The sequence below is a fragment of the Oncorhynchus masou genome, chromosome 23 (genome assembly GCF_036934945.1).
Source record: "Oncorhynchus masou masou isolate Uvic2021 chromosome 23, UVic_Omas_1.1, whole genome shotgun sequence".
In the NCBI taxonomy this organism is placed as follows: Eukaryota; Metazoa; Chordata; class Actinopteri; order Salmoniformes; family Salmonidae; genus Oncorhynchus; species Oncorhynchus masou.
In genome coordinates, this window is record NC_088234.1 from 1,478,807 (window position 1) to 1,505,263 (window position 26,457).

Consider the following 26,457-nt stretch of genomic DNA (forward strand, 5'->3'; position numbering starts at 1 on the left):
GGAACACTAGTGGGGGGGGGGTCAGTGTTAGGTAGGGAGTGGAACACTAGTGGGGGGGGGGGTCAGTGTTAGGTAGGGAGTGGAACACTACTGGGGGGGGTCAGTGTTAGGTAGGGAGTGGAACACTAGTGGGGGGGGGGGGGTCAGTGTTAGGGAGGGAGTGGAACACTAGTGGGGGTGGGGGGGTCAGTGTTAGGTAGGGAGTGGGACACTAGTGGGGGGTCAGTGTTAGGTAGGGAGTGGGACACTAGTGGGGGTCAGTGTTAGGTAGGGAGTGGGACACTAGTGGGGGGTCAGTGTTAGGTAGGGAGTGGGACACTAGTGGGGGGGTCAGTGTTAGGTAGGGAGTGGATAGAGGAGGGACACTCCGGTGGGGGGGGACGGTAGTCCTGTTCTATAGCATTGATCACCTGGTGGGGGGTCAGTGTTAGGTAGGAAGTGGAGAGAGGAGAGACACTCTGGTGGGAGGGGTGGTCAGTGTTAGGTAGGGAGCGGGACACTAGTGGGGGGCCAGTGTTAGGTAGGGAGTGGGACACTAGTGGGGGGTCAGTGTTAGGTAGGGAGTGGGACACTAGTGGGGGGGGGGGGTCAGTGTTAGGTAGGGAGTGGGACACTAGTGGGGGGGGTCAGTGTTAGGTAGGGAGTGGGACACTAGTGGGGGGTGGGGGGGGGTCAGTGTTAGGTAGGGAGTGGGACACTAGTGGGGGGTCAGTGTTAGGTAGGGAGTGGGACACTAGTGGGGGGTCAGTGTTAGGTAGGGAGTGGGACACTAGTGGGGGGGTCAGTGTTAGGTAGGGAGTGGGACACTAGTGGGGGGGGGTCAGTGTTAGGTAGGGAGTGGAAAACTAGTGGGGGGGTCAGTGTTAGGTAGGGAGTGGGACACTAGTGGGGGGGGTCAGTGTTAGGTAGGGAGTGGGACACTAGTGGGGGGTCAGTGTTAGGTAGGGAGTGGAACACTAGTGGGGGGGGGTCAGTGTTAGGTAGGGAGTGGGACACTAGTGGGGGGTCAGTGTTAGGTAGGGAGTGGGACACTACTGGGGGTCAGTGTTAGGTAGGGAGTGGAACACTACTGGGGGGTCAGTGTTAGGTAGGGAGTGGAACACTAGTGGGGGGGTCAGTGTTAGGTAGGGAGTGGAACACTAGTGGGGGGTCAGTGTTAGGTAGGGAGTGGAACACTAGTGGGGGGGGTCAGTGTTAGGTAGGGAGTGGAACACTAGTGGGGGGGTCAGTGTTAGGTAGGGAGTGGAACACTAGTGGGGGGGTCAGTGTTAGGTAGGGAGTGGAACACTAGTGGGGGGGGTCAGTGTTAGGTAGGGAGTGGGACACTAGTGGGGGGGTCAGTGTTAGGTAGGGAGTGGGACACTAGTGGGGGGGTCAGTGTTAGGTAGGGAGTGGGACACTAGTGGGGGGGTCAGTGTTAGGTAGGGAGTGGAACACTAGTGGGGGGGTCAGTGTTAGGTAGGGAGTGGGACACTAGTGGGGGGGGGTCAGTGTTAGGTAGGGAGTGGGACACTAGTGGGGGGTCAGTGTTAGGTAGGGAGTGGAACACTAGTGGGGGTCAGTGTTAGGTAGGGAGTGGGACACTAGTGGGGGGGGGGGGTCAGTGTTAGGTAGGGAGTGGGACACTACTGGGGGGTCAGTGTTAGGTAGGGAGTGGAACACTACTGGGGGGGGGTCAGTGTTAGGTAGGGAGTGGAACACTACTGGGGGGTCAGTGTTAGGTAGGGAGTGGGACACTAGTGGGGGGGGTCAGTGTTAGGTAGGGAGTGGGACACTAGTGGGGGGGGGTCAGTGTTAGGTAGGGAGTGGATAGAGGAGGGACACTCCGGGGGGGGCAGACGGTAGTCCTGTTCTATAGCATTGATCACCTGGTGGGGGGTCAGTGTTAGGTAGGGAGTGGGACACTAGTATGGGGGTCAGTGTTAGGTAGGGAGTGGGACACTAGTGGGGGGGGTCAGTGTTAGGTAGGGAGTGGGACACTAGTGGGGGGGGGTCAGTGTTAGGTAGGGAGTGGGACACTAGTGGGGGGGGGTCAGTGTTAGGTAGGGAGTGGGAAACTAGTGGGGGGTCAGTGTTAGGTAGGGAGTGGGACACTAGTGGGGGGGTCAGTGTTAGGTAGGGAGTGGGACACTAGTGGGGGGGTCAGTGTTAGGTAGGGAGTGGGACACTAGTGGGGGGTCAGTGTTAGGTAGGGAGTGGGACACTAGTGGGGGGGTCAGTGTTAGGTAGGGAGTGGGACACTAGTGGGGGGGTCAGTGTTAGGTAGGGAGTGGGACACTAGTGGGGGGGGTCAGTGTTAGGTAGGGAGTGGAACACTAGTGGGGGGCCAGTGTTAGGTAGGGAGTGGGACACTAGTGGGGGGGTCAGTGTTAGGTAGGGAGTGGGACACTAGTGGGGGGGGGGTCAGTGTTAGGTAGGGAGCGGGACACTAGTGGGGGGGGCCAGTGTTAGGTAGGGAGTGGGACACTAGTGGGGGGGGGGGTCAGTGTTAGGTAGGGAGTGGGACACTAGTGGGGGGGTCAGTGTTAGGTAGGGAGTGGGACACTAGTGGGGGTGGGGGGGGGTCAGTGTTAGGTAGGGAGTGGGACACTAGTGGGGGGGTCAGTGTTAGGTAGGGAGTGGGACACTAGTGGGGGGGGTCAGTGTTAGGTAGGGAGTGGGACACTAGTGGGGGGGGTCAGTGTTAGGTAGGGAGTGGGACACTAGTGGGGGGTGGGGGGGGGTCAGTGTTAGGTAGGGAGTGGGACACTAGTGGGGGGGTCAGTGTTAGGTAGGGAGTGGGACACTAGTGGGGGGGTCAGTGTTAGGTAGGGAGTGGGACACTAGTGGGGGGTCAGTGTTAGGTAGGGAGTGGGACACTAGTGGGGGGGTCAGTGTTAGGTAGGGAGTGGGACACTAGTGGAGGGGGTCAGTGTTAGGTAGGGAGTGGAACACTAGTGGGGGGTCAGTGTTAGGTAGGGAGTGGGACACTAGTGGGGGGGGGTCAGTGTTAGGTAGGGAGTGGGACACTAGTGGGGGGTCAGTGTTAGGTAGGGAGTGGAACACTAGTGGGGGGGGGTCAGTGTTAGGTAGGGAGTGGGACACTAGTGGGGGGTCAGTGTTAGGTAGGGAGTGGGACACTACTGGGGGTCAGTGTTAGGTAGGGAGTGGAACACTACTGGGGGGGGTCAGTGTTAGGTAGGGAGTGGGACACTAGTGGGGGGGGGGTCAGTGTTAGGTAGGGAGCGGGACACTAGTGGGGGGGCCAGTGTTAGGTAGGGAGTGGGACACTAGTGGGGGGGGGGTCAGTGTTAGGTAGGGAGTGGGACACTAGTGGGGGGTCAGTGTTAGGTAGGGAGTGGATAGAGGAGGGACACTCCGGGGGGGACGGTAGTCCTGTTCTATAGCATTGATCACCTGGTGGGGGGTCAGTGTTAGGTAGGAAGTGGAGAGAGGAGAGACACTCTGGTGGGAGGGGTGGTCAGTGTTAGGTAGGGAGCGGGACACTAGTGGGGGGCCAGTGTTAGGTAGGGAGTGGGACACTAGTGGGGGGTCAGTGTTAGGTAGGGAGTGGGACACTAGTGGGGGGGGGGGTCAGTGTTAGGTAGGGAGTGGAACACTAGTGGGGGGGTCAGTGTTAGGTAGGGAGTGGGACACTAGTGGGGGTGGGGGGTCAGTGTTAGGTAGGGAGTGGGACACTAGTGGGGGGGGTCAGTGTTAGGTAGGGAGTGGGACACTAGTGGGGGGGTCAGTGTTAGGTAGGGAGTGGGACACTAGTGGGGGGTCAGTGTTAGGTAGGGAGTGGGACACTAGTGGGGGGGTCAGTGTTAGGTAGGGAGTGGATAGAGGAGGGACACTCCGGTGGGGGGGGGACGGTAGTCCTGTTCTATAGCATTGATCACCTGGTGGGGGGGTCAGTGTTAGGTAGGAAGTGGAGAGAGGAGAGACACTCTGGTGGGAGGGGTGGTCAGTGTTAGGTAGGGAGCGGGACACTAGTGGGGGGGCCAGTGTTAGGTAGGGAGTGGGACACTAGTGGGGGGGTCAGTGTTAGGTAGGGAGTGGGACACTAGTGGGGGGGGGGGGGGTCAGTGTTAGGTAGGGAGTGGGACACTAGTGGGGGGGTCAGTGTTAGGTAGGGAGTGGGACACTAGTGGGGGTGGGGGGGGTCAGTGTTAGGTAGGGAGTGGGACACTAGTGGGGGGGGGTCAGTGTTAGGTAGGGAGTGGGACACTAGTGGGGGGGTCAGTGTTAGGTAGGGAGTGGAACACTAGTGGGGGGGGGTCAGTGTTAGGTAGGGAGTGGGACACTAGTGGGGGGGTCAGTGTTAGGTAGGGAGTGGGACACTACTGGGGGGTCAGTGTTAGGTAGGGAGTGGAACACTACTGGGGGGTCAGTGTTAGGTAGGGAGTGGGACACTAGTGGGGGGGGTCAGTGTTAGGTAGGGAGCGGGACACTAGTGGGGGGCAGTGTTAGGTAGGGAGTGGGACACTAGTGGGGGGGGTCAGTGTTAGGTAGGGAGTGGGACACTAGTGGGGGGGTCAGTGTTAGGTAGGGAGTGGATAGAGGAGGGACACTCCGGGGGGGGGGGACGGTAGTCCTGTTCTATAGCATTGATCACCTGGTGGGGGGTCAGTGTTAGGTAGGGAGTGGAGAGAGGAGAGACACTCTGGTGGGAGGGGTGGTCAGTGTTAGGTAGGGAGCGGGACACTAGTGGGGTGGCCAGTGTTAGGTAGGGAGTGGGACACTAGTGGGGGGGTCAGTGTTAGGTAGGGAGTGGGACACTAGTGGGGGGGTCAGTGTTAGGTAGGGAGTGGAACACTAGTGGGGGGTCAGTGTTAGGTAGGGAGTGGAACACTAGTGGGGGGGTCAGTGTTAGGTAGGGAGTGGGACACTAGTGGGGGGTCAGTGTTAGGTAGGGAGTGGGACACTAGTGGGGGGGTCAGTGTTAGGTAGGGAGTGGAACACTAGTGGGGGTCAGTGTTAGGTAGGGAGTGGGACACTAGTGGGGGGGGGGGGGGTCAGTGTTAGGTAGGGAGTGGAACACTAGTGGGGGGGGGGGGGTCAGTGTTAGGTAGGGAGTGGAACACTAGTGGGGGGGGTCAGTGTTAGGTAGGGAGTGGAACACTACTGGGGGGTCAGTGTTAGGTAGGGAGTGGAACACTAGTGGGGGGGGGTCAGTGTTAGGGAGGGAGTGGAACACTAGTGGGGGGTGGGGGGGGGTCAGTGTTAGGTAGGGAGTGGGACACTAGTGGGGGGGTCAGTGTTAGGTAGGGAGTGGGACACTAGTGGGGGTCAGTGTTAGGTAGGGAGTGGGACACTAGTGGGGGGTCAGTGTTAGGTAGGGAGTGGGACACTAGTGGGGGGGTCAGTGTTAGGTAGGGAGTGGATAGAGGAGGGACACTCCGGTGGGGGGGGGACGGTAGTCCTGTTCTATAGCATTGATCACCTGGTGGGGGGTCAGTGTTAGGTAGGAAGTGGAGAGAGGAGAGACACTCTGGTGGGAGGGGTGGTCAGTGTTAGGTAGGGAGCGGGACACTAGTGGGGGGGCCAGTGTTAGGTAGGGAGTGGGACACTAGTGGGGGGGGGTCAGTGTTAGGTAGGGAGTGGGACACTAGTGGGGGGGGGGGTCAGTGTTAGGTAGGGAGTGGGACACTAGTGGGGGGGTCAGTGTTAGGTAGGGAGTGGGACACTAGTGGGGGGTGGGGGGGGTCAGTGTTAGGTAGGGAGTGGGACACTAGTGGGGGGGTCAGTGTTAGGTAGGGAGTGGGACACTAGTGGGGGTCAGTGTTAGGTAGGGAGTGGGACACTAGTGGGGGGGTCAGTGTTAGGTAGGGAGTGGGACACTAGTGGGGGGGTCAGTGTTAGGTAGGGAGTGGAAAACTAGTGGGGGGGTCAGTGTTAGGTAGGGAGTGGGACACTAGTGGGGGGGTCAGTGTTAGGTAGGGAGTGGGACACTAGTGGGGGGGTCAGTGTTAGGTAGGGAGTGGAACACTAGTGGGGGGTCAGTGTTAGGTAGGGAGTGGGACACTAGTGGGGGGGTCAGTGTTAGGTAGGGAGTGGGACACTACTGGGGGGTCAGTGTTAGGTAGGGAGTGGAACACTACTGGGGGGTCAGTGTTAGGTAGGGAGTGGAACACTAGTGGGGGGGTCAGTGTTAGGTAGGGAGTGGAACACTAGTGGGGGGGGTCAGTGTTAGGTAGGGAGTGGAACACTAGTGGGGGGGGTGTTAGGTAGGGAGTGGAACACTAGTGGGGGGTCAGTGTTAGGTAGGGAGTGGAACACTACTGGGGGGGTCAGTGTTAGGTAGGGAGTGGAACACTAGTGGGGGGGTCAGTGTTAGGTAGGGAGTGGAACACTAGTGGGGGGGTCAGTGTTAGGTAGGGAGTGGGACACTAGTGGGGGGGTCAGTGTTAGGTAGGGAGTGGGACACTAGTGGGGGGTCAGTGTTAGGTAGGGAGTGGGACACTAGTGGGGGGGTCAGTGTTAGGTAGGGAGTGGAACACTAGTGGGGGGTCAGTGTTAGGTAGGGAGTGGGACACTAGTGGGGGGGTCAGTGTTAGGTAGGGAGTGGGACACTAGTGGGGGGTCAGTGTTAGGTAGGGAGTGGAACACTAGTGGGGGGGTCAGTGTTAGGTAGGGAGTGGGACACTAGTGGGGGGGGGGGTCAGTGTTAGGTAGGGAGTGGGACACTACTGGGGGTCAGTGTTAGGTAGGGAGTGGAACACTACTGGGGGGGTCAGTGTTAGGTAGGGAGTGGAACACTACTGGGGGGTCAGTGTTAGGTAGGGAGTGGGACACTAGTGGGGGGGGGTCAGTGTTAGGTAGGGAGTGGGACACTAGTGGGGGGTCAGTGTTAGGTAGGGAGTGGATAGAGGAGGGACACTCCGGGGGGGGGCAGACGGTAGTCCTGTTCTATAGCATTGATCACCTGGTGGGGGTCAGTGTTAGGTAGGGAGTGGAGAGAGGAGAGACACTCTGGTGGGAGGGGTGGTCAGTGTTAGGTAGGGAGCGGGACACTAGTGGGGGGGCCAGTGTTAGGTAGGGAGCGGGACACTAGTGGGGGTCAGTGTTAGGTAGGGAGTGGGACACTAGTGGGGGGTCAGTGTTAGGTAGGGAGTGGAACACTAGTGGGGGGTCAGTGTTAGGTAGGGAGTGGAACACTAGTGGGGGGTCAGTGTTAGGTAGGGAGTGGGACACTAGTGGGGGGGGGTCAGTGTTAGGTAGGGAGTGGAACACTAGTGGGGGGGTCAGTGTTAGGTAGGGAGTGGAACACTAGTGGGGGGGTCAGTGTTAGGTAGGGAGTGGAACACTACTGGGGGGTCAGTGTTAGGTAGGGAGTGGAACACTAGTGGGGGGGGGGGTCAGTGTTAGGGAGGGAGTGGAACACTAGTGGGGGGGTCAGTGTTAGGTAGGGAGTGGGACACTAGTGGGGGGTGGGGGGGTCAGTGTTAGGTAGGGAGTGGGACACTAGTGGGGGGGTCAGTGTTAGGTAGGGAGTGGGACACTAGTGGGGGGGTCAGTGTTAGGTAGGGAGTGGGACACTAGTGGGGGGTCAGTGTTAGGTAGGGAGTGGGACACTAGTGGGGGGTCAGTGTTAGGTAGGGAGTGGAAAACTAGTGGGGGGGTCAGTGTTAGGTAGGGAGTGGGACACTAGTGGGGGGGGGTCAGTGTTAGGTAGGGAGTGGGACACTAGTGGGGGGTCAGTGTTAGGTAGGGAGTGGAACACTAGTGGGGGGGTCAGTGTTAGGTAGGGAGTGGGACACTAGTGGGGGGGTCAGTGTTAGGTAGGGAGTGGGACACTACTGGGGGGTCAGTGTTAGGTAGGGAGTGGAACACTACTGGGGGGGTCAGTGTTAGGTAGGGAGTGGAACACTAGTGGGGGGTCAGTGTTAGGTAGGGAGTGGAACACTAGTGGGGGGGGGGGTCAGTGTTAGGTAGGGAGTGGAACACTAGTGGGGGGTCAGTGTTAGGTAGGGAGTGGAACACTAGTGGGGGGTCAGTGTTAGGTAGGGAGTGGAACACTACTGGGGGGTCAGTGTTAGGTAGGGAGTGGAACACTAGTGGGGGGTCAGTGTTAGGTAGGGAGTGGAACACTAGTGGGGGGGGTCAGTGTTAGGTAGGGAGTGGGACACTAGTGGGGGGTCAGTGTTAGGTAGGGAGTGGGACACTAGTGGGGGGGTCAGTGTTAGGTAGGGAGTGGGACACTAGTGGGGGGGTCAGTGTTAGGTAGGGAGTGGAACACTAGTGGGGGGGTCAGTGTTAGGTAGGGAGTGGGACACTAGTGGGGGGGGTCAGTGTTAGGTAGGGAGTGGGACACTAGTGGGGGGTCAGTGTTAGGTAGGGAGTGGAACACTAGTGGGGGTCAGTGTTAGGTAGGGAGTGGGACACTAGTGGGGGGGGGTCAGTGTTAGGTAGGGAGTGGGACACTACTGGGGGGTCAGTGTTAGGTAGGGAGTGGAACACTACTGGGGGGTCAGTGTTAGGTAGGGAGTGGAACACTACTGGGGGGGTCAGTGTTAGGTAGGGAGTGGGACACTAGTGGGGGGGTCAGTGTTAGGTAGGGAGTGGGACACTAGTGGGGGGGGGTCAGTGTTAGGTAGGGAGTGGATAGAGGAGGGACACTCCGGGGGGGGCAGACGGTAGTCCTGTTCTATAGCATTGATCACCTGGTGGGGGGTCAGTGTTAGGTAGGGAGTGGAGAGAGGAGAGACACTCTGGTGGGAGGGGTGGTCAGTGTTAGGTAGGGAGCGGGACACTAGTGGGGGGGCCAGTGTTAGGTAGGGAGCGGGACACTAGTGGGGGGGGTCAGTGTTAGGTAGGGAGTGGGACACTAGTGGGGGTCAGTGTTAGGTAGGGAGTGGAACACTAGTGGGGGTCAGTGTTAGGTAGGGAGTGGAACACTAGTGGGGGGGTCAGTGTTAGGTAGGGAGTGGGACACTAGTGGGGGGGTCAGTGTTAGGTAGGGAGTGGAACACTAGTGGGGGGGGGTCAGTGTTAGGTAGGGAGTGGAACACTAGTGGGGGGGTCAGTGTTAGGTAGGGAGTGGAACACTACTGGGGGGTCAGTGTTAGGTAGGGAGTGGAACACTAGTGGGGGGGTCAGTGTTAGGGAGGGAGTGGAACACTAGTGGGGGGGGTCAGTGTTAGGTAGGGAGTGGAACACTACTGGGGGGGTCAGTGTTAGGTAGGGAGTGGGACACTAGTGGGGGGTGGGTCAGTGTTAGGTAGGGAGTGGATAGAGGAGGGACACTCCGGGGGGGGGGGGTAGTCCTGTTCTATAGCATTGATCACCTGGTGGGGGTCAGTGTTAGGTAGGGAGTGGGACACTAGTGGGGGGTCAGTGTTAGGTAGGGAGTGGGACACTAGTGGGGGTGGGTCAGTGTTAGGTAGGGAGTGGGACACTAGTGGGGGGGTCAGTGTTAGGTAGGGAGTGGGACACTAGTGGGGGGGGGTCAGTGTTAGGTAGGGAGTGGGACACTAGTGGGGGGGTCAGTGTTAGGTAGGGAGTGGGACACTAGTGGGGGGGGTCAGTGTTAGGTAGGGAGTGGGACACTAGTGGGGGGGTCAGTGTTAGGTAGGGAGTGGGACACTAGTGGGGGGGTCAGTGTTAGGTAGGGAGTGGGACACTAGTGGGGGGTCAGTGTTAGGTAGGGAGTGGGACACTAGTGGGGGGGGGTCAGTGTTAGGTAGGGAGTGGGACACTAGTGGGGGGGGGTCAGTGTTAGGTAGGGAGTGGGACACTAGTGGGGGGGTCAGTGTTAGGTAGGGAGTGGGACACTAGTGGGGGGTCAGTGTTAGGTAGGGAGTGGGACACTAGTGGGGGGGGGGTCAGTGTTAGGTAGGGAGTGGGACACTAGTGGGGGGGGGTCAGTGTTAGGTAGGGAGTGGGACACTAGTGGGGGGTCAGTGTTAGGTAGGGAGTGGAACACTAGTGGGGGGGGTCAGTGTTAGGTAGGGAGTGGGACACTAGTGGGGGGGTCAGTGGAACACTACTGGGGGGTCAGTGTTAGGTAGGGAGTGGAACACTAGTGGGGGGGGTCAGTGTTAGGTAGGGAGTGGGACACTAGTGGGGGGGTCAGTGTTAGGTAGGGAGTGGAACACTACTGGGGGGTCAGTGTTAGGTAGGGAGTGGAACACTAGTGGGGGGGTCAGTGTTAGGTAGGGAGTGGAACACTACTGGGGGGGGGTCAGTGTTAGGTAGGGAGTGGAACACTAGTGGGGGGTCAGTGTTAGGTAGGGAGTGGAACACTACTGGGGGGTCAGTGTTAGGTAGGGAGTGGAACACTACTGGGGGGGTCAGTGTTAGGTAGGGAGTGGAACACTAGTGGGGTGGTCAGTGTTAGGTAGGGAGTGGAACACTAGTGGGGGGTCAGTGTTAGGTAGGGAGTGGAACACTACTGGGGGGGTCAGTGTTAGGTAGGGAGTGGAACACTACTGGGGGGGGGTCAGTGTTAGGTAGGGAGTGGGACACTAGTGGGGGGGGTCAGTGTTAGGTAGGGAGTGGAACACTAGTGGGGGGGGTCAGTGTTAGGTAGGGAGTGGAACACTACTGGGGGGGGTCAGTGTTAGGTAGGGATTGGGACCAAACAACGGCTCAAAGTACGTCTGTCTTCACTGAAATTGTAGGTGTAAAAAAACACTTCTGTCTGGAAACAATCAAATCAGATAGAAAGATAGAAATAACCCTTACATCCTGGTTACTCATGTCCCAGTACGGCCGTTCCCCAAAGCTCATCACCTCCCACATCACGATGCCGTAGCTCCACGCGTCACTGGCCGATGTAAACTTTCTGAACGCAATCGCCTCCCGGAGCTGTCCAACGTATGGGGATTTTACCACCCTATAGAGAGGAGGAGGGAGGGAGAGGGAGGGAGGGAGGGAGGAGGGAGGGGGGAGGGAGGGGGGAGGAGGGGGGAGGGAGGGAGAGGGAGGTGGAAGAGGGAGGGGGAGGAGGGGGGAGGGAGAGGGAGGGGGAAGAGGGAGGGGGAGGGGGAGGAGGGAGGGGGGGAGGGAGGGGGAGAGGGAAGGGAGGGAGAGGGAGGGACGGAGGGGGAAGAGGGAGGGAGGAAGAGGGAGGGAGGGGGAGAGGGAGGGAGGGAGGGGGAGGAGGGAGAGGAAGGGAGGGAGAGGGGGATGGGGGGAGGAGGGAGAGAGGGAGGGAGAAGGGAGGGGTAAGAGGGAGGAAGGAGGGAGGGGTAAGAGGGAGGGAGGGGGAAGAGGGAGGGAGGGAGGGAGAGGGAGGGGGGGTAGTTAGTGGGGTAGTTACCAGTGAGATAGTGTAGCTGGGCACGGCTCATTAGGCAGGATTCGGCAGCACCCAATTGCGGCAGATTGACGAGGGCAGCATTTTCTGAGCTAAACTGACCAAGACACACCTCCAACAACAACACATAAAACCATCATTCTGCCCAAAAACAATGACAGTTCCTCTGAACCAGTGTCGTATTTCAGGTGATCGCTTGTGCCGCCTTGTGATCAACACTAAGTCAAAGGCAGGGGCGCAAAATATTTTGGAGGGACACGCCGCTACAGCGCTCCACCAACGTTCCGTCAAAAGAATCATCTAGAAGAAATCATGTAGCCGATACAGGATATGTTAGACTCATGTAGCCGATACAGGATATGTTAGACTCATGTAGCAGATACAGGATATGTTAGACTCATGTAGCCGATACAGGATATGTTAGACTCATGTAGCCGATACAGGATATGTTAGACTCATGTAGCAGATACAGGATATGTTAGACTCATGTAGCAAATACAGGATATGTTAGACTCATGTAGCAGATACAGGATATGTTAGACTCATGTAGCAGATACAGGATATGTTAGCCTCATGTAGCAGATACAGGATATGTTAGACTCATGTAGCCGATACAGGATATGTTAGACTAATGTAGCCGATACAGGATATGTTAGACTCATGTAGCCGATACAGGATATGTTAGACTAATGTAGCCGATACAGGATATGTTAGACTCATGTAGCCGATACAGGATATGTTAGAAAGAGGATGTGGCCTTTTCTGTAGCCCACAGGCTGGAGATGAAATGGATGACAATGTAATGAGACGGACACTTTATTTATACATCAAACAGGTTTCTCCGATCAAATAGCCTAACCTAAATGAAAAATAATCAAATAAAGAATGTGCTGACATGTTAACAAACAACATAACAACAGGACAGGTCAAAGTTGTTGTTTCACCCCATTGTCACGATCAGTGGTTTCAAGATTGTATCTGTAAAGTATTGGCAAGCTGATCGTAGTGTAACTGATACTCAGGATAACTCCCGATAAACCCTACTTCTGGGCTGTACTGCAGTGTAACTGATACTCAGGATAACTCCCGATAAACCCTACTTCTGGGCTGTCCTGCAGTGTAACTGATACTCAGGATAACTCCCGATAAACCCTACTTCTGGGCTGTCCTGCAGTGTAACTGATACTCAGGATAACTCCCGATAAACCCTACTTCTGGGCTGTCCTGCAGTGTAACTGATACTCAGGATAACTCCCGATAAACCCTACTTCTGGGCTGTCCTGCTGTGTAACTGATACTCAGGATAACTCCCGATAAACCCTACTTCTGGGCTGTCCTGCAGTGTAACTGATACTCAGGATAACTCCCGATAAACCCTACTTCTGGGCTGTCCTGCAGTGTAACTGATACTCAGGATAACTCCCGATAAACCCTACTTCTGGGCTGTCCTGCTGTGTAACTGATACTCAGGATAACTCCCGATAAACCCTACTTCTGGGCTGTCCTGCTGTGTAACTGATACTCAGGATAACTCCCGATAAACCCTACTTCTGGGCTGTCCTGCAGTGTAACTGATACTCAGGATAACTCCCGATAAACCCTACTTCTGGGCTGTCCTGCTGTGTAACTGATACTCAGGATAACTCCCGATAAACCCTACTTCTGGGATGTCCTGCAGTGTAACTGATACTCAGGATAACTCCCGATAAACCCTACTTCTGGGCTGTCCTGCAGTGTAACTGATACTCAGGATAACTCCCGATAAACCCTACTTCTGGGCTGTCCTGCAGTGTAACTGATACTCAGGATAACTCCCGATAAACCCTACTTCTGGGCTGTCCTGCAGTGTAACTGATACTCAGGATAACTCCCGATAAACCCTACTTCTGGGCTGTCCTGCAGTGTAACTGATACTCAGGATAACTCCCGATAAACCCTACTTCTGGGCTGTCCTGCTGTGTAACTGATACTCAGGATAACTCCCGATAAACCCTACTTCTGGGCTGTCCTGCAGTGTAACTGATACTCAGGATAACTCCCGATAAACCCTACTTCTGGGCTGTCCTGCTGTGTAACACACTGCAAATAGACTCACGATAACTGATAAAATTGGGTAGTTGATATTCAGAGATTAAATAACCAGATTGATTAGTAACCAGGACTAATACGTTCTACGGCCTGTTTTACAAATGGTAGGACACCACACAGATGGGCATTCATAAAAACCTATTTCAGGCACCACTGTAGGCTAGACCTCAGTAACCCCAGTAAGCACGGACTGACATCGATGCTTTTTGGACGTTTTATTTTGGTGCAGTCTGGACCGGCCTTGTATGTAGGGCCCATTTCTAGAGGTAGTTAGGGTTAGTGTAGGATTGGTAGAGTTAGTGTAGGGTAGGTCAGTAGGAGGTAGTTTAGGGTAGTTAATAGATATTGTGGTATATACAGGGTCCTCTGGGACAGTGAAGCATTTTTTTCTTCTTTTGGCTCTATACTCAAAAAGTTTGGATTTGAAATCTAAACAATGACTATGAAGTCAAAGTGCAGACTGTCAGTTTTCATTTGAGGGTTTTTTCATTCATATCAGTGGAACCGGTTAGAAATTACAGCACTTTATGTACATAGTTTCCCCCCCATATTAGGGGTGCATAAGTATTGGGACAAATTAATTTCTATGTGTATTAAAGTAATACAATGTTCATAGCAGTGACGACATCCAGCTTGTGACTCTACAGAGTTGTTGGATGCTGTTTGTTTTGGTTCAGATTACTTCGTGCTCAATAGAAATGAATGGTAATTAATGTATGGTGTCATTTTGGAGTCACTTTTATTGTAAGAATTGAATAATAACAGGGGAGGTTAGCGTTTTATATCATACCCCCAAGACATGCTAACCTCCCACCATTACAATAACAGGGGAGGTTAGCATTATATATCATACCCCCAAGACATGCTAACCTCTAACCATTACAATAACAGGGGAGGTTAGCATTTTATATCATACCCCCAAGACATGCTAACCTCTCACCATTACAATAACAGGGGAGGTTAGCATTTTATATCATACCCCAAGACATGCTAACCACTCACCATTACAATAACAGGGGAGGTTAGCATTTTATATCATACCCCAAGACATGCTAACCTCTCATCATTACAATAACAGGGGAGGTTAGCATTTTATATCATACCCCCAAGACATGCTAACCTCTCACCATTACAATAACAGGGGAGGTTAGAATTTTATATCATACCTCCAAGACATGCTAACCTCTCACCATTACAATAACAGGGGAGGTTAGCATTATATATCATACCCCCAAGACATGCTAACCTCTCACCATTACAATAACAGGGGAGGTTAGCATTTTATATCATACCTCCAAGACATGCTAATCTCCCACCATTACAATAACAGGGGAGGTTAGCATTTTATAACATACCTCCAAGACATGCTAATCTCCCACCATTACAATAACAGGGGAGGTTAGCATTTTGGGGTTGAATGATATTTGCACTCATCATTATTCAGGATTATCTGTAACCATGGTAGCATCCACATTAATGTAGAAGTGTTTAGAAACATATTCTATTCTAATTTACAAGGTAGGGGTAGTTAGGGGGTAAGTAGGGGTAGTTAGGGGGTAAGTAGGGGTAGTTAGGGGGTAAGTAGGGGTAGTTAGGGTTAGGTAGAGGTAGTTAGGGGGTAAGTAGGGGTAGTTAGGGGGTAAGTAGGGGTAGTTCGGGTTAGGTAGAGGTGGTTAGGGTCAGGTAAAGGTAGTTAGAAGGTAGTTAGAGGCTGGGTAGGGTTAGGAAGGGGTAGTTAGAAGGTACTTAGAGGGTAGTTAGAGGGGTAGATAGGGTGTATTTACCAGTGAGCTGGTGTATGTTAGGTAGGGGTAGTTAGAGGGTATATTTACGAATGAGCTGGTTACGGTTAGGATGGGGTAGTTAGAGGGGTAGATAGGGATATTTTAGGGTATATTTACCAGTGAGCTGGTGTATGTTAGGTAGGGGTAGTTAGAAGGTAGTTAGAGGGGTAGATAGGGTATATTTACCAGTGAGCTGGTGTATGTGGGGTAGGGGTAGTTAGAAGGTAGTTAGAGGGGTAGATAGGGTATATTTACCAGTGAGCTGGTGTATGTTAGGTAGGGGTAGTTAGAAAGTAGTTAGAGGGGTAGATAGGGTATATTTACCAGTGAGCTGGTGTATGTTAGGTAGGGGTAGTTAGAGGGTAGTTAGAGGGGTAGATAGGGATATTTTAGGGTATATTTACCAGTGAGCTGGTGTATGTGGGGTAGGGGTAGTTAGAAGGTAGTTAGGGGGGTAGATAGGGTATATTTACCAGTGTGCTGGTGTATGTGGGGTAGGGGTAGTTAGAGGGTAGTTAGAGGGGTAGATAGGGATATTTTAGGGTATATTTACCAGTGAGCTGGTGTATGTGGGGTAGGGGTAGTTAGAGGGGTAGATAGGGATATTTTAGGGTATATTTACCAGTGAGCTGGTGTATGTGGGGTAGGAGTAGTTAGAAGGTAGTTAGAGGGGTAGATAGGGATATTTTAGGGTATATTTACCAGTGAGCTGGTGTATGTGGGGTAGGGGTAGTTAGAAGGTAGTTAGAGGGGTAGATAGGGATATTTTAGGGTATATTTACCAGTGAGCTGGTGTATGTGGGGTAGGGGTAGTTAGAAGGTAGTTAGAGGGGTAGATAGGGATATTTTAGGGTATATTTACCAGTGAGCTGGTGTATGTGGGGTAGGGGTAGTTAGAAGGTAGTTAGAGGGGTAGATAGGGTATATTTACCAGTGAGCTGGTGTATGTGGGGTAGGGGTAGTTAGAAGGTAGTTAGAGGTGTATTTAGGGTATATTTACCAGTGAGCTGGTGTATGTGGGGTAGGGGTAGTTAGAAGGTAGTTAGAGGGGTATTTAGGGTATATTTACCAGTGAGCTGGTGTATGTGGGGTAGGGGTAGTTAGAAGGTAGTTAGAGGGGTAGATAGGGATATTTTAGGGTATATTTACCAGTGAGCTGGTGTATGTTAGGTAGGGGTAGTTAGAAGGTAGTTAGAGGGGTAGATAGGGTATATTTACCAGTGAGCTGGTGTATGTGGGGTAGGGGTAGTTAGAAGGTAGTTAGAGGGGTAGATAGGGTGTATTTAGGGTATATTTACCAGTGAGCTGGTGTATGTGGGGTAGGGGTAGTTAGAAGGTAGTTAGAGGGGTAGATAGGGATATTTTAGGGTATATTTACCAGTGAGCTGGTGTATGTGGGGTAGGGGTAGTTAGAAGGTAGTTAGAGGGGTAGATAGGGTATATTTACCAGTGAGCTGGTGTATGTGGGGTAGGGGTAGTTAGAGGGTAGTTAGAGGGGTAGATAGGGATATTTTAGGGTATATTTACCAGTGAGCTGGTGTATGTGGGGTCAGAGGAGTTCTCCTGGAGGAATCGTGACAGGCCGAAGTCAGATACCTTACACACCAGGTTAGAGTTGACTAGGATGTTGCGAGCTGCCAGGTCTCGATGGACATAGCTCATCTCTGATAGATACTTCATACCTGGAGACAGGGGGAAGTGACACATAAACAGACAAGCAGCACACAACACTAGTGTGACGTCATACACCTACACAAATAATTATAGAAACTGGGTGGTTCCAGCCCTGAAAGCTGATTGGCTGACAGCCGTGGTATATCAGACCATATACCATGGGTAAGACAAATGCATGTATTTGTACTCTTCCAACCAGTTTCTAATAGCAGTAAGGCACCTCAGGGGTCCGTGGTAGATGGCCAATATAACACGGCCAAGGGCTGTGTACTCAGAGTTGTGTCGTGCCTCAGAACCTAAAGCCCTTAGCTGTTAAACATGAAATAACGTGTACTTCCTACCTGATGCTATCCCACGTAACATTCCCACCAGCTGGATAGGTGTGAACTGACCATCGTTTAACTGGAGGAGAGAATATCAACGATGAAACAGACAGATACAGACTACAGACAGACTACAGACAGACTACAGATAGACCCCTCCCCTCATCCTCACCCTAAGGAAGCTGTCGAGGGCCCCATTCTCCATAAACTCCCTCCCTCCCTCCCTTCTCACCCTCTCTCCTTCTCTCCCTCCCTCCCTCCCTCCTCACCCTAAGGAAGCTGTCGCTGTCGAGGGCCCCATTCTCCATAAACTCCCTCCCTCCCTTCTCACCCTCCCTCCTTCTCTCCCTCCCTCCCCTCATCCTCACCCTAAGGAAGCTGTCGAGGGCCCCATTCTCCATAAACTCCCTCCCTCCCTCCCTTCTCACCCTCTCTCCTTCTCTCCCTCCCTCCCTCCTCACCCTAAGGAAGCTGTCGCTGTCGAGGGCCCCATTCTCCATAAACTCCCTCCCTCCCTTCTCACCCTCCCTCCTTCTCTCCCTCCCTCCCTCCCTCCCTCCTCACCCTAAGGAAGCTGTCGAGGGCCCCATTCTCCATAAACTCCCTCCCTCTCTCCCACTCACCCTCTCTCCTTCCCTCCTTCCCTCCCTCCCTCCCTCCTTCTCTCCCTCCTTCTCTCCATCCCTCCCTCCCTCCCTCCCTCCCTCCCTCCCTCCCTCCCTCCCTCCCTCCCTCCCTCCTTCTCTCCCTCCCTCCCTCCCTCCTTCTCTCCCTCCCTGCCTCCCTCCCTCCCTCCTCACCCTAAGGAAGCTGTCGAGGGCCCCATTCTCCATAAACTCCCTCCCTCCTTCTCTCCCTGCCTCCCTCCCTCCCTCCTCACCCTAAGGAAGCTGTCGAGGGCCCCATTCTCCATAAACTCAGTCAGTATCATAACAGGACAGGAGGCCGTGATGACTCCTTCCAGGTGGATGATATTGGGGTGCTGGAACTGACCTACAGATTGGAATTGACCTGACACATTAATACACACATTAATACACACACAATACACATTAATACACACACAATACACATTAATACACATTAATACACACACAATACACATTAATACACACACAAAACACATTAATATACACACAATACACATTAAAACACATTAATACACACACAATACACATTAAAACACATTAATACACACACAATGCACATTAAAACACACACAATACACATTTAAACACACATTAATACACACATTAATACACACACAATACACATTAATACACACACAAAACACATTAATACACATTAAAACACATTAATACACACACAATACACATTAAAACACATTAATACACACACAATACACATTAAAACACATTAATACACATTAATACACACACAATACACATTAAAACACATTAATACACACACAATGCACGTTAAAACACACACAATACACATTAAAACACACATTAAAACACACATTAATACACACACAATACACATTAATACACACACACTACAAATTAATAGACATTAAAACACATTAATACACACACAATACACATCAATACACACACAATACACATCAATACACATTAATACACACACAATACACATTAATACACACACAAAATACATTAATATACACACAATACACATTAAAACACATTAATACACACACAATGCACGTTAAAACACACACAATACACATTAAAACACACATTAATACACACATTAATACACACACAATACACATTAATACACACACAAAACACATTAATACACATTAAAACACATTAATACACACACAATACACATTAAAACACATTAATACACACACAATACACATTAAAACACATTAATACACATTAATACACACACAATACACATTAAAACACATTAATACACACACAATGCACGTTAAAACACACACAATACACATTAAAACACACATTAATACACACACAATACACACACAATACACATTAAAACACATTAATACACACACAATACACATTAAAACACATTAAAACACACACAATACACATCAATACACACACAATACACATCAATACACACACAATACACATCAATACACATTAATACACACACAATACACATCAATACACACACAATACACATCAATACACATTAATACACACACAATACACATTAATACACACACAAAACACATTAATACACACACAATACACATTAAAACACATTAATACACACACAATGCACATTAAAACACACACAATACACATTAAAACACACATTAATACACACATTAATACACACACAATACACATTAATACACACACAAAACACATTAATACACATTAAAACACATTAATACACACACAATACACATTAAAACACATTAATACACACACAATACACATTAAAACACATTAATACACATTAATACACACACAATACACATTAAAACACATTAATACACACACAATGCACGTTAAAACACACACAATACACATTAAAACACACATTAACCTCTTACACTTATGGTGGCGCTATTTCATTTTTGGAAGAAAAACGTTCCCGTTTTAAACAAGATATTTTGTCACAAAAAGATGCTCGACTATGCATATAATTGCTACTGTTCGAAAGAAAACACTCTGACGTGTCCAGAAATACAAATATCTTCTCTGTGCGTGCCCTTTAACGTGAGCTTCAGGCAAAACCAAGATGACTTGGCATCCAGGAAATGACAAGGATTTTGAGGCTCTGTCTTTCATGATCTCCTTATATGGCTGTGAACGCAAGAGGAATGAGTCTGCCCTTTCTGTCGCTTTCCCCAAGGTGTCTGCAGCATTGTGACGTATTTGTAGGCAGATCGTTGGAAGATTGACCATAAGAGACCACATTTACCACGTGTCCGCCCGGTGTCCTGCGCCGAAATTGGTGCGCAAAAGTCACCTGCCAGTATTTTTCCATGGGGCACAGAGAGAGAAGCAAGCTTCCACGAACTGCATGTCAATGAAGAGATATGTGAAAAAACACCTTGAGGATTGATTCCAAACAACGTTTGCCATGTTTCGGTCGATATTATGTAGTTAATCCGGAAAAAGTTTCACGTTGTAGGTGACTGCATTTTCGGTTCGTTTCGGTAGCTAGGTGCAATGTAGAAAACGGAACGATTTCTCCTACACACAGACGCTTTCAGGAAACACTGCGCATTTGGTATGTGGCTGGGAGTCTCCTCATTGAAAACATCAGAAGCTCTTCAAAGGTAAATGATTTTATTTATCTGGCTTTTGTGAAAATGTTGCGTGCTACATGCTACACAAAATGCTATGCTAGCTTTGCATACTCTTACACAAATTAGTCAATTTCTATGGTTCAAAAGCATATTTTGAAAATCTGAGATGACAGTGTTGTTAAGAAAAGGCTAAGCTTGAGAGCAAACGCATTATTTTAATTTTATTTGCGATTTTCAGAAATCGTTAACGTTGCGTTATGCTAATGAGCCTGAGGCTTAGTCACAATCCCGGATCCGGGATGGGGAGTTTCAAGAGGTTAATACACACACAATACACACACAATACACATTAAAACACATTAATACACACACAATACACATTAAAACACATTAATACACACACAATACACATTAAAACACATTAATACACACACAATACACATTAATACACACACAATACACATTAATACACACACAATACACATTAAAACACATTAATACACACATTAATACACACACAATACACATTAAAACACATTAATACACACACAATACACATTAATACACACACAATACACATTAAAACACATTAATACACACATTAATACACATTAATACACACACAATACACATTAAAACACATTAAAACACATTAATACACACAATACACCTTAATACACACACACTACACATTAATACACATTAAAACACATTAATACACACACAATACACATTAATACACACACAATACACATTAAAACACATTAATACACACACAATACACATTAATACACACACAATACACATTATCACACACACAATACACATTAATACACATGAACACACATTAATACACACACAATACACATTAATACACATTAAAACACACATTAATACACACACACAATACACACACAATACACATTAAAACACACGTATACCCAAATTAAAACACAAATACACATTTAAACACACTAACACATTGTTTTTCATTCAATATTTTCTATAGCTGTTGCACTGTTTTGAGGACAAGTTAGCTCTGCATAGTACTGCATAGTACTGCATAGTACCGTGTTGTTTCCTGTGCATATGAAAGATAAGTCCCTCCTCTGTTAGTTAGTGTATCCGTCTTTCAGAGCCCCACACACACGATACTGACCCATGATGGAGGCCTCAGACAGGAAGTCCCTCCTCTGTTAGTTAGTGTATCCGTCTTTCAGAGCCCCACACACACGATACTGACCCATGATGGAGGCCTCAGACAGGAAGTCCCTCCTCTGTTAGTTAGTGTATCCGTCTTTCAGAGCCCCCCCCCCCCCACTCATCCACACGATACTGACCCATGATGGAGGCCTCAGACAGGAAGTCCCTCCTCTGTTAGTTAGTGTATCCGTCTTTCAGAGCCCCCCCACTCATCCACACGATACTGACCCATGATGGAGGCCTCAGACAGGAAGTCCCTCCTCTGTTAGTTAGTGTATCCGTCTTTCAGAGCCCCCCCACTCATCCACACGATACTGACCCATGATGGAGGCCTCAGACAGGAAGTCCCTCCTCTGTTAGTTAGTGTATCCGTCTTTCAGAGCCCCCCCTCATCCACACGATACTGACCCATGATGGAGGCCTCAGACAGGAAGTCCCTCCTCTGTTTGTCAGTGTATCCTCCTTTCAGAGTCTTGATGGCCACATAGTTCTCCTTCTTCCCAGGGACCTTCAGTCTGCCTCGACAGACCTCTCCAAACTCACCTGGAACATACACACACTGTTAACAGCACACCTCTCTGAGAGAAGAGACACACATGCTATTGGCTGCTGAGGGCTACTTGGATCATCTAACAGCTGACTGTGGCTGAGGAGGGCTACTTGGATCATCTAACAGCTGACTGAGGCTGAGGAGGGCTACTTGGATCATCTAACAGCTGACTGTGGCTGAGGAGGGCTACTTGGATCATCTAACAGCTGACTGTGGCTGCTGAGGGCTACTTGGATCATCTAACAGCTGACTGTGGCTGAGGAGGGCTACTTGGATCATCTAACAGCTGACTGTGGCTGCTGAGGGCTACTTGGATCATCTAACAGCTGACTGTGGCTGCTGAGGGCTACTTGGATCATCTAACAGCTGACTGTGGCTGAGGAGGGCTACTTGGATCATCTAACAGCTGACTGTGGCTGAGGAGGGCTACTTGGATCATCTAACAGCTGACTGTGGCTGAGGAGGGCTACTTGGACCATCTAACAGCTGACTGTGGCTGCTGAGGGCTACTTGGATCATCTAACAGCTGACTGTGGCTGAGGAGGGCTACTTGGATCATCTAACAGCTGACTGTGGCTGAGGAGGGCTACTTGGATCATCTAACAGCTGACTGTGGCTGCTGAGGGCTACTTGGACCATCTAACAGCTGACTGTGGCTGCTGAGGGCTACTTGGACCATCTAACAGCTGACTGTGGCTGCTGAGGGCTACTTGGACCATCTAACAGCTGACTGTGGCTGAGGAGGGCTACTTGGATCATCTAACAGCTGACTGTGGCTGAGGAGGGCTACTTGGATCATCTAACAGCTGACTGTGGCTGAGGAGGGCTACTTGGATCATCTAACAGCTGACTGTGGCTGCTGAGGGCTACTTGGATCATCTAACAGCTGACTGTGGCTGAGGAGGGCTACTTGGATCATTTAACAGCTGACTGAGGCTGAGGAGGGCTACTTGGATCATCTAACAGCTGACTGTGGCTGCTGAGGGCTACTTGGACCATCTAACAGCTGACTGTGGCTGCTGAGGGCTACTTGGATCATTTAACAGCTGACTGTGGCTGCTGAGGGCTACTTGGATCATTTAACAGCTGACTGTGGCTGAGGAGGGCTACTTGGATCATTTAACAGCTGACTGAGGCTGAGGAGGGCTACTTGGATCATCTAACAGCTGACTGTGGCTGCTGAGGGCTACTTGGACCATTTAACAGCTGACTGTGGCTGAGGAGGGCTACTTGGACCATCTAACAGCTGACTGTGGCTGAGGAGGGCTACTTGGATCATCTAACAGCTGACTGTGGCAGGAACTAGTTTGTTGTGCTAGTTAGATGTGAGGACACACCCACCGACCGCTGAACCTGCCTTATAATGACCCATTGGACACGCTAGAGAGAGAGTAGAGAGCGAGAGAGAGAGAAGGAAGGAAAGAGCGAGAGAGAAAGAGAGAGAGAGCGAGAAAGAAAGAGAGAGAGAGAAAGAAAGAGAGAGAGAGAAGAAAAGAGAAGAAAAGAGAAGAAAAGAAAGAGAGATAGAGACAGAGGGCCTGAGGGGAAACCTGGTATCCCCGGAGACAGAAATCCAGACTAACACTACAGTAGCACACACACACTATCTCTCTGCCTCAGTAATGTGGAACAGAGTGGTAGCCAGAGGGTAGATTAGTGGACTTAGTTACATCCCAAATGGCCCTGGTCAAAAGTAGTGCACTAAATAGGAGACACGGTGCTGTTTGGAACACAGGTCAGTTCAACTGATAGGACTGATATTCTACATGACCCTCTAACACTGAGAGAGAGAGAGAAACAGAGAGAGAGGTGAGAGAGAGAGAGAGAGAGAGAGAGAGAGAGAGAGAGAGAGAGAGAGAAACATAGACAGAGACAGAGACAGAGAGAGAGACAGAGAGAGACAGAGAGAGACAGAGAGCGAGACAGAGAGAGAGAGACAGAGACAGAGACAGAGAGAGAGAGAGAGAGAGAGAGAGAGAGAGAGAGAGAGAGAGAGAAACATAGACAGAGACAGAGAGAGAGACAGAGACAGAGAGAGAGAAACAGAGACAGAGAGAGAGAGAAACAGAGACAGAGAGACACAGAGACAGAGACAGAGAGAGAGAGAGCGAGAGAGAAACAGAGACAGATAGAGAGAGAGAGGAGGGTAGAAGGGGAGGAAAAGAGCGAGGAGGGATGAGAAAGGAAGGCAAAGGGACAAGTAAAGGACTCTGGAGAAATTAAGAGCGTGAGAGAATAGATAGACATAATATGATATTTAAAATATTTATATTGAAGCTTTTGTGAGTGTAATGTTGGACTGTTCATTCATGGTTGTTAATTTCACTTTTGTTTATAATCCATTTCACTTGCTTTGGCAACGTTAACATGTTTCCCATGTTAATAAAGCCCCTTGAAATAAATAACATGGAGAGAAGGAGCAGAGAGAGGAGATGGAGAGAGAGAGGAGCAGGAGAAGAATAGAACAGAGAGGAGGGGAGGAGACGGGGTTGAAGAGAGAGCAAAAAATGAGTGAAATACACAGAGAGGTATAGACCAGCTCCAATGACCTCCTCTCTTTAGGGGTAGAGGTAGGAGGTAGAAGGAGGTACTGACCAGCTCCAATGACCTCCTCTATCTTGACGAAGGACACGTCTATCTCTTTAGGGGTAGAGGTAGAGGTAGGAGGAGGTATAGAGGTCTAAGAGGTGAATATAGAGGTACTGACCAGCTCCAATGACCTCCTCTATCTAGATGAAGGACACGTCTATCTCTTTAGGGGTAGAGGTAGAGGTAGGAGGAGGTATAGAGGTCTAGGAGGTGAATATAGAGGTACTGACCAGCTCCAATGACCTCCTCTATCTAGATGAAGGACACGTCTATCTCTTTAGGGGTAGAGGTAGAGGTAGGAGGAGGTATAGAGGTCTAGGAGGTGAATATAGAGGTACTGACCAGCTCCAATGACCTCCTCTATCTAGATGAAGGACACGTCTATCTCTTTAGGGGTAGAGGTAGAGGTAGGAGGAGGTATAGAGGTCTAAGAGGTGAATATAGAGGTACTGACCAGCTCCAATGACCTCCTCTATCTAGATGAAGGACACGTCTATCTCTTTAGGGGTAGAGGTAGAGGTAGGAGGAGGTATAGAGGTCTAGGAGGTGAATATAGAGGTACTGACCAGCTCCAATGACCTCCTCTATCTTGACGAAGGACACGTCTATCTCTTTAGCAAAGTCTCTAACCGCCTCGTTGGGATCTTCGTAGGTGAACGGGTCGATGTACACCTTCATACCTGCTAACAGATACCATGGTAACAACAACGTTAATTTACAACAAGCAACAAATAGCATGGTAGGTAGTAGTGTTGTGTACTATAGTATGTATGTAGGTAGTAATGTTGGGTACTATAGTGGTGGTAGTAATGTTGTGTACTATAGTAAGTATGTTGATAGTAATGTTGTGTACTATAGTGTTGGTAGTAGTGTTGTGTACTATAGTATGTATGTTGGTAGTAATGTTGTGTACTATAGTATGTATGTAGGTAGTAGTGTTGTGTACTATAGTATGTAGGTAGGTAGTAGTGTGGTGTACTATAGTATGTAGATAGTAGTGTTGAAGTGTTGTGTACTATAGTATGTATGTAGGTAGTAGTGTGGTGTACTATAGTATGTAGGTAGTAGTGTTGAAGTGTTGTGTACTATAGTATGTATGTAGGTAGTAGTGTGATGTACTATAGTATGTAGGTAGTAGTGTTGAAGTGTTGTGTACTATAGTATGTATGTAGGTAGTAGTGTGATGTACTATAGTATGTAGATAGTAGTGTTGTAGTGTTGTGTACTATAGTATGTAGGTAGTAGTGTTGTAGTTTTGTGTACTATAGTATGTAGGTAGTAGTGTTGTAGTGTTGTGTACTATAGTATGTAGGTAGTAGTGTTGAAGTGTTGTGTACTATAGTATGTAGGTAGGTAGTAGTGTGATGTGCTATAGTATGTAGGTAGTCGTGTTGAAGTGTTGTGTACTATAGTATGTATGTAGGTAGTAGTGTTGTGTACTATAGTATGTAGATAGTAGTGTTGTAGTGTTGTGTACTATAGTATGTATGTAGGTAGTAGTGTGGTGTACTATAGTATGTAGGTAGTAGTGTTGTAGTGTTGTGTACTATAGTATGTATGTAGGTAGTAGTGTGGTGTACTCCTCACTCTGTCTCATCAGGTACTGTCCATTCTGATCATTCATCTCTATATCCTTCACACACAGGTGCTTACTAAGGAGAGAGATAAACAAACATAAATAAAGTGACAGGGGACGAGAAATGTTGTTGAGTAATGTTCTCTTCTCTTCCCCCTTCCTCTTCTCTTCCCCCTTCAATTCCATCACCCTGCCAAAGACT

At 49.9% G+C, this 26,457-nt stretch overlaps 1 pseudogene; it reads right to left on the reverse strand.

The window, feature by feature from the left end:
• The window catches only part of LOC135511220 (ephrin type-B receptor 4b-like), a 99,451-nt pseudogene that overhangs the window by 22,133 nt on the left and 50,861 nt on the right, over positions 1-26,457 (reverse strand).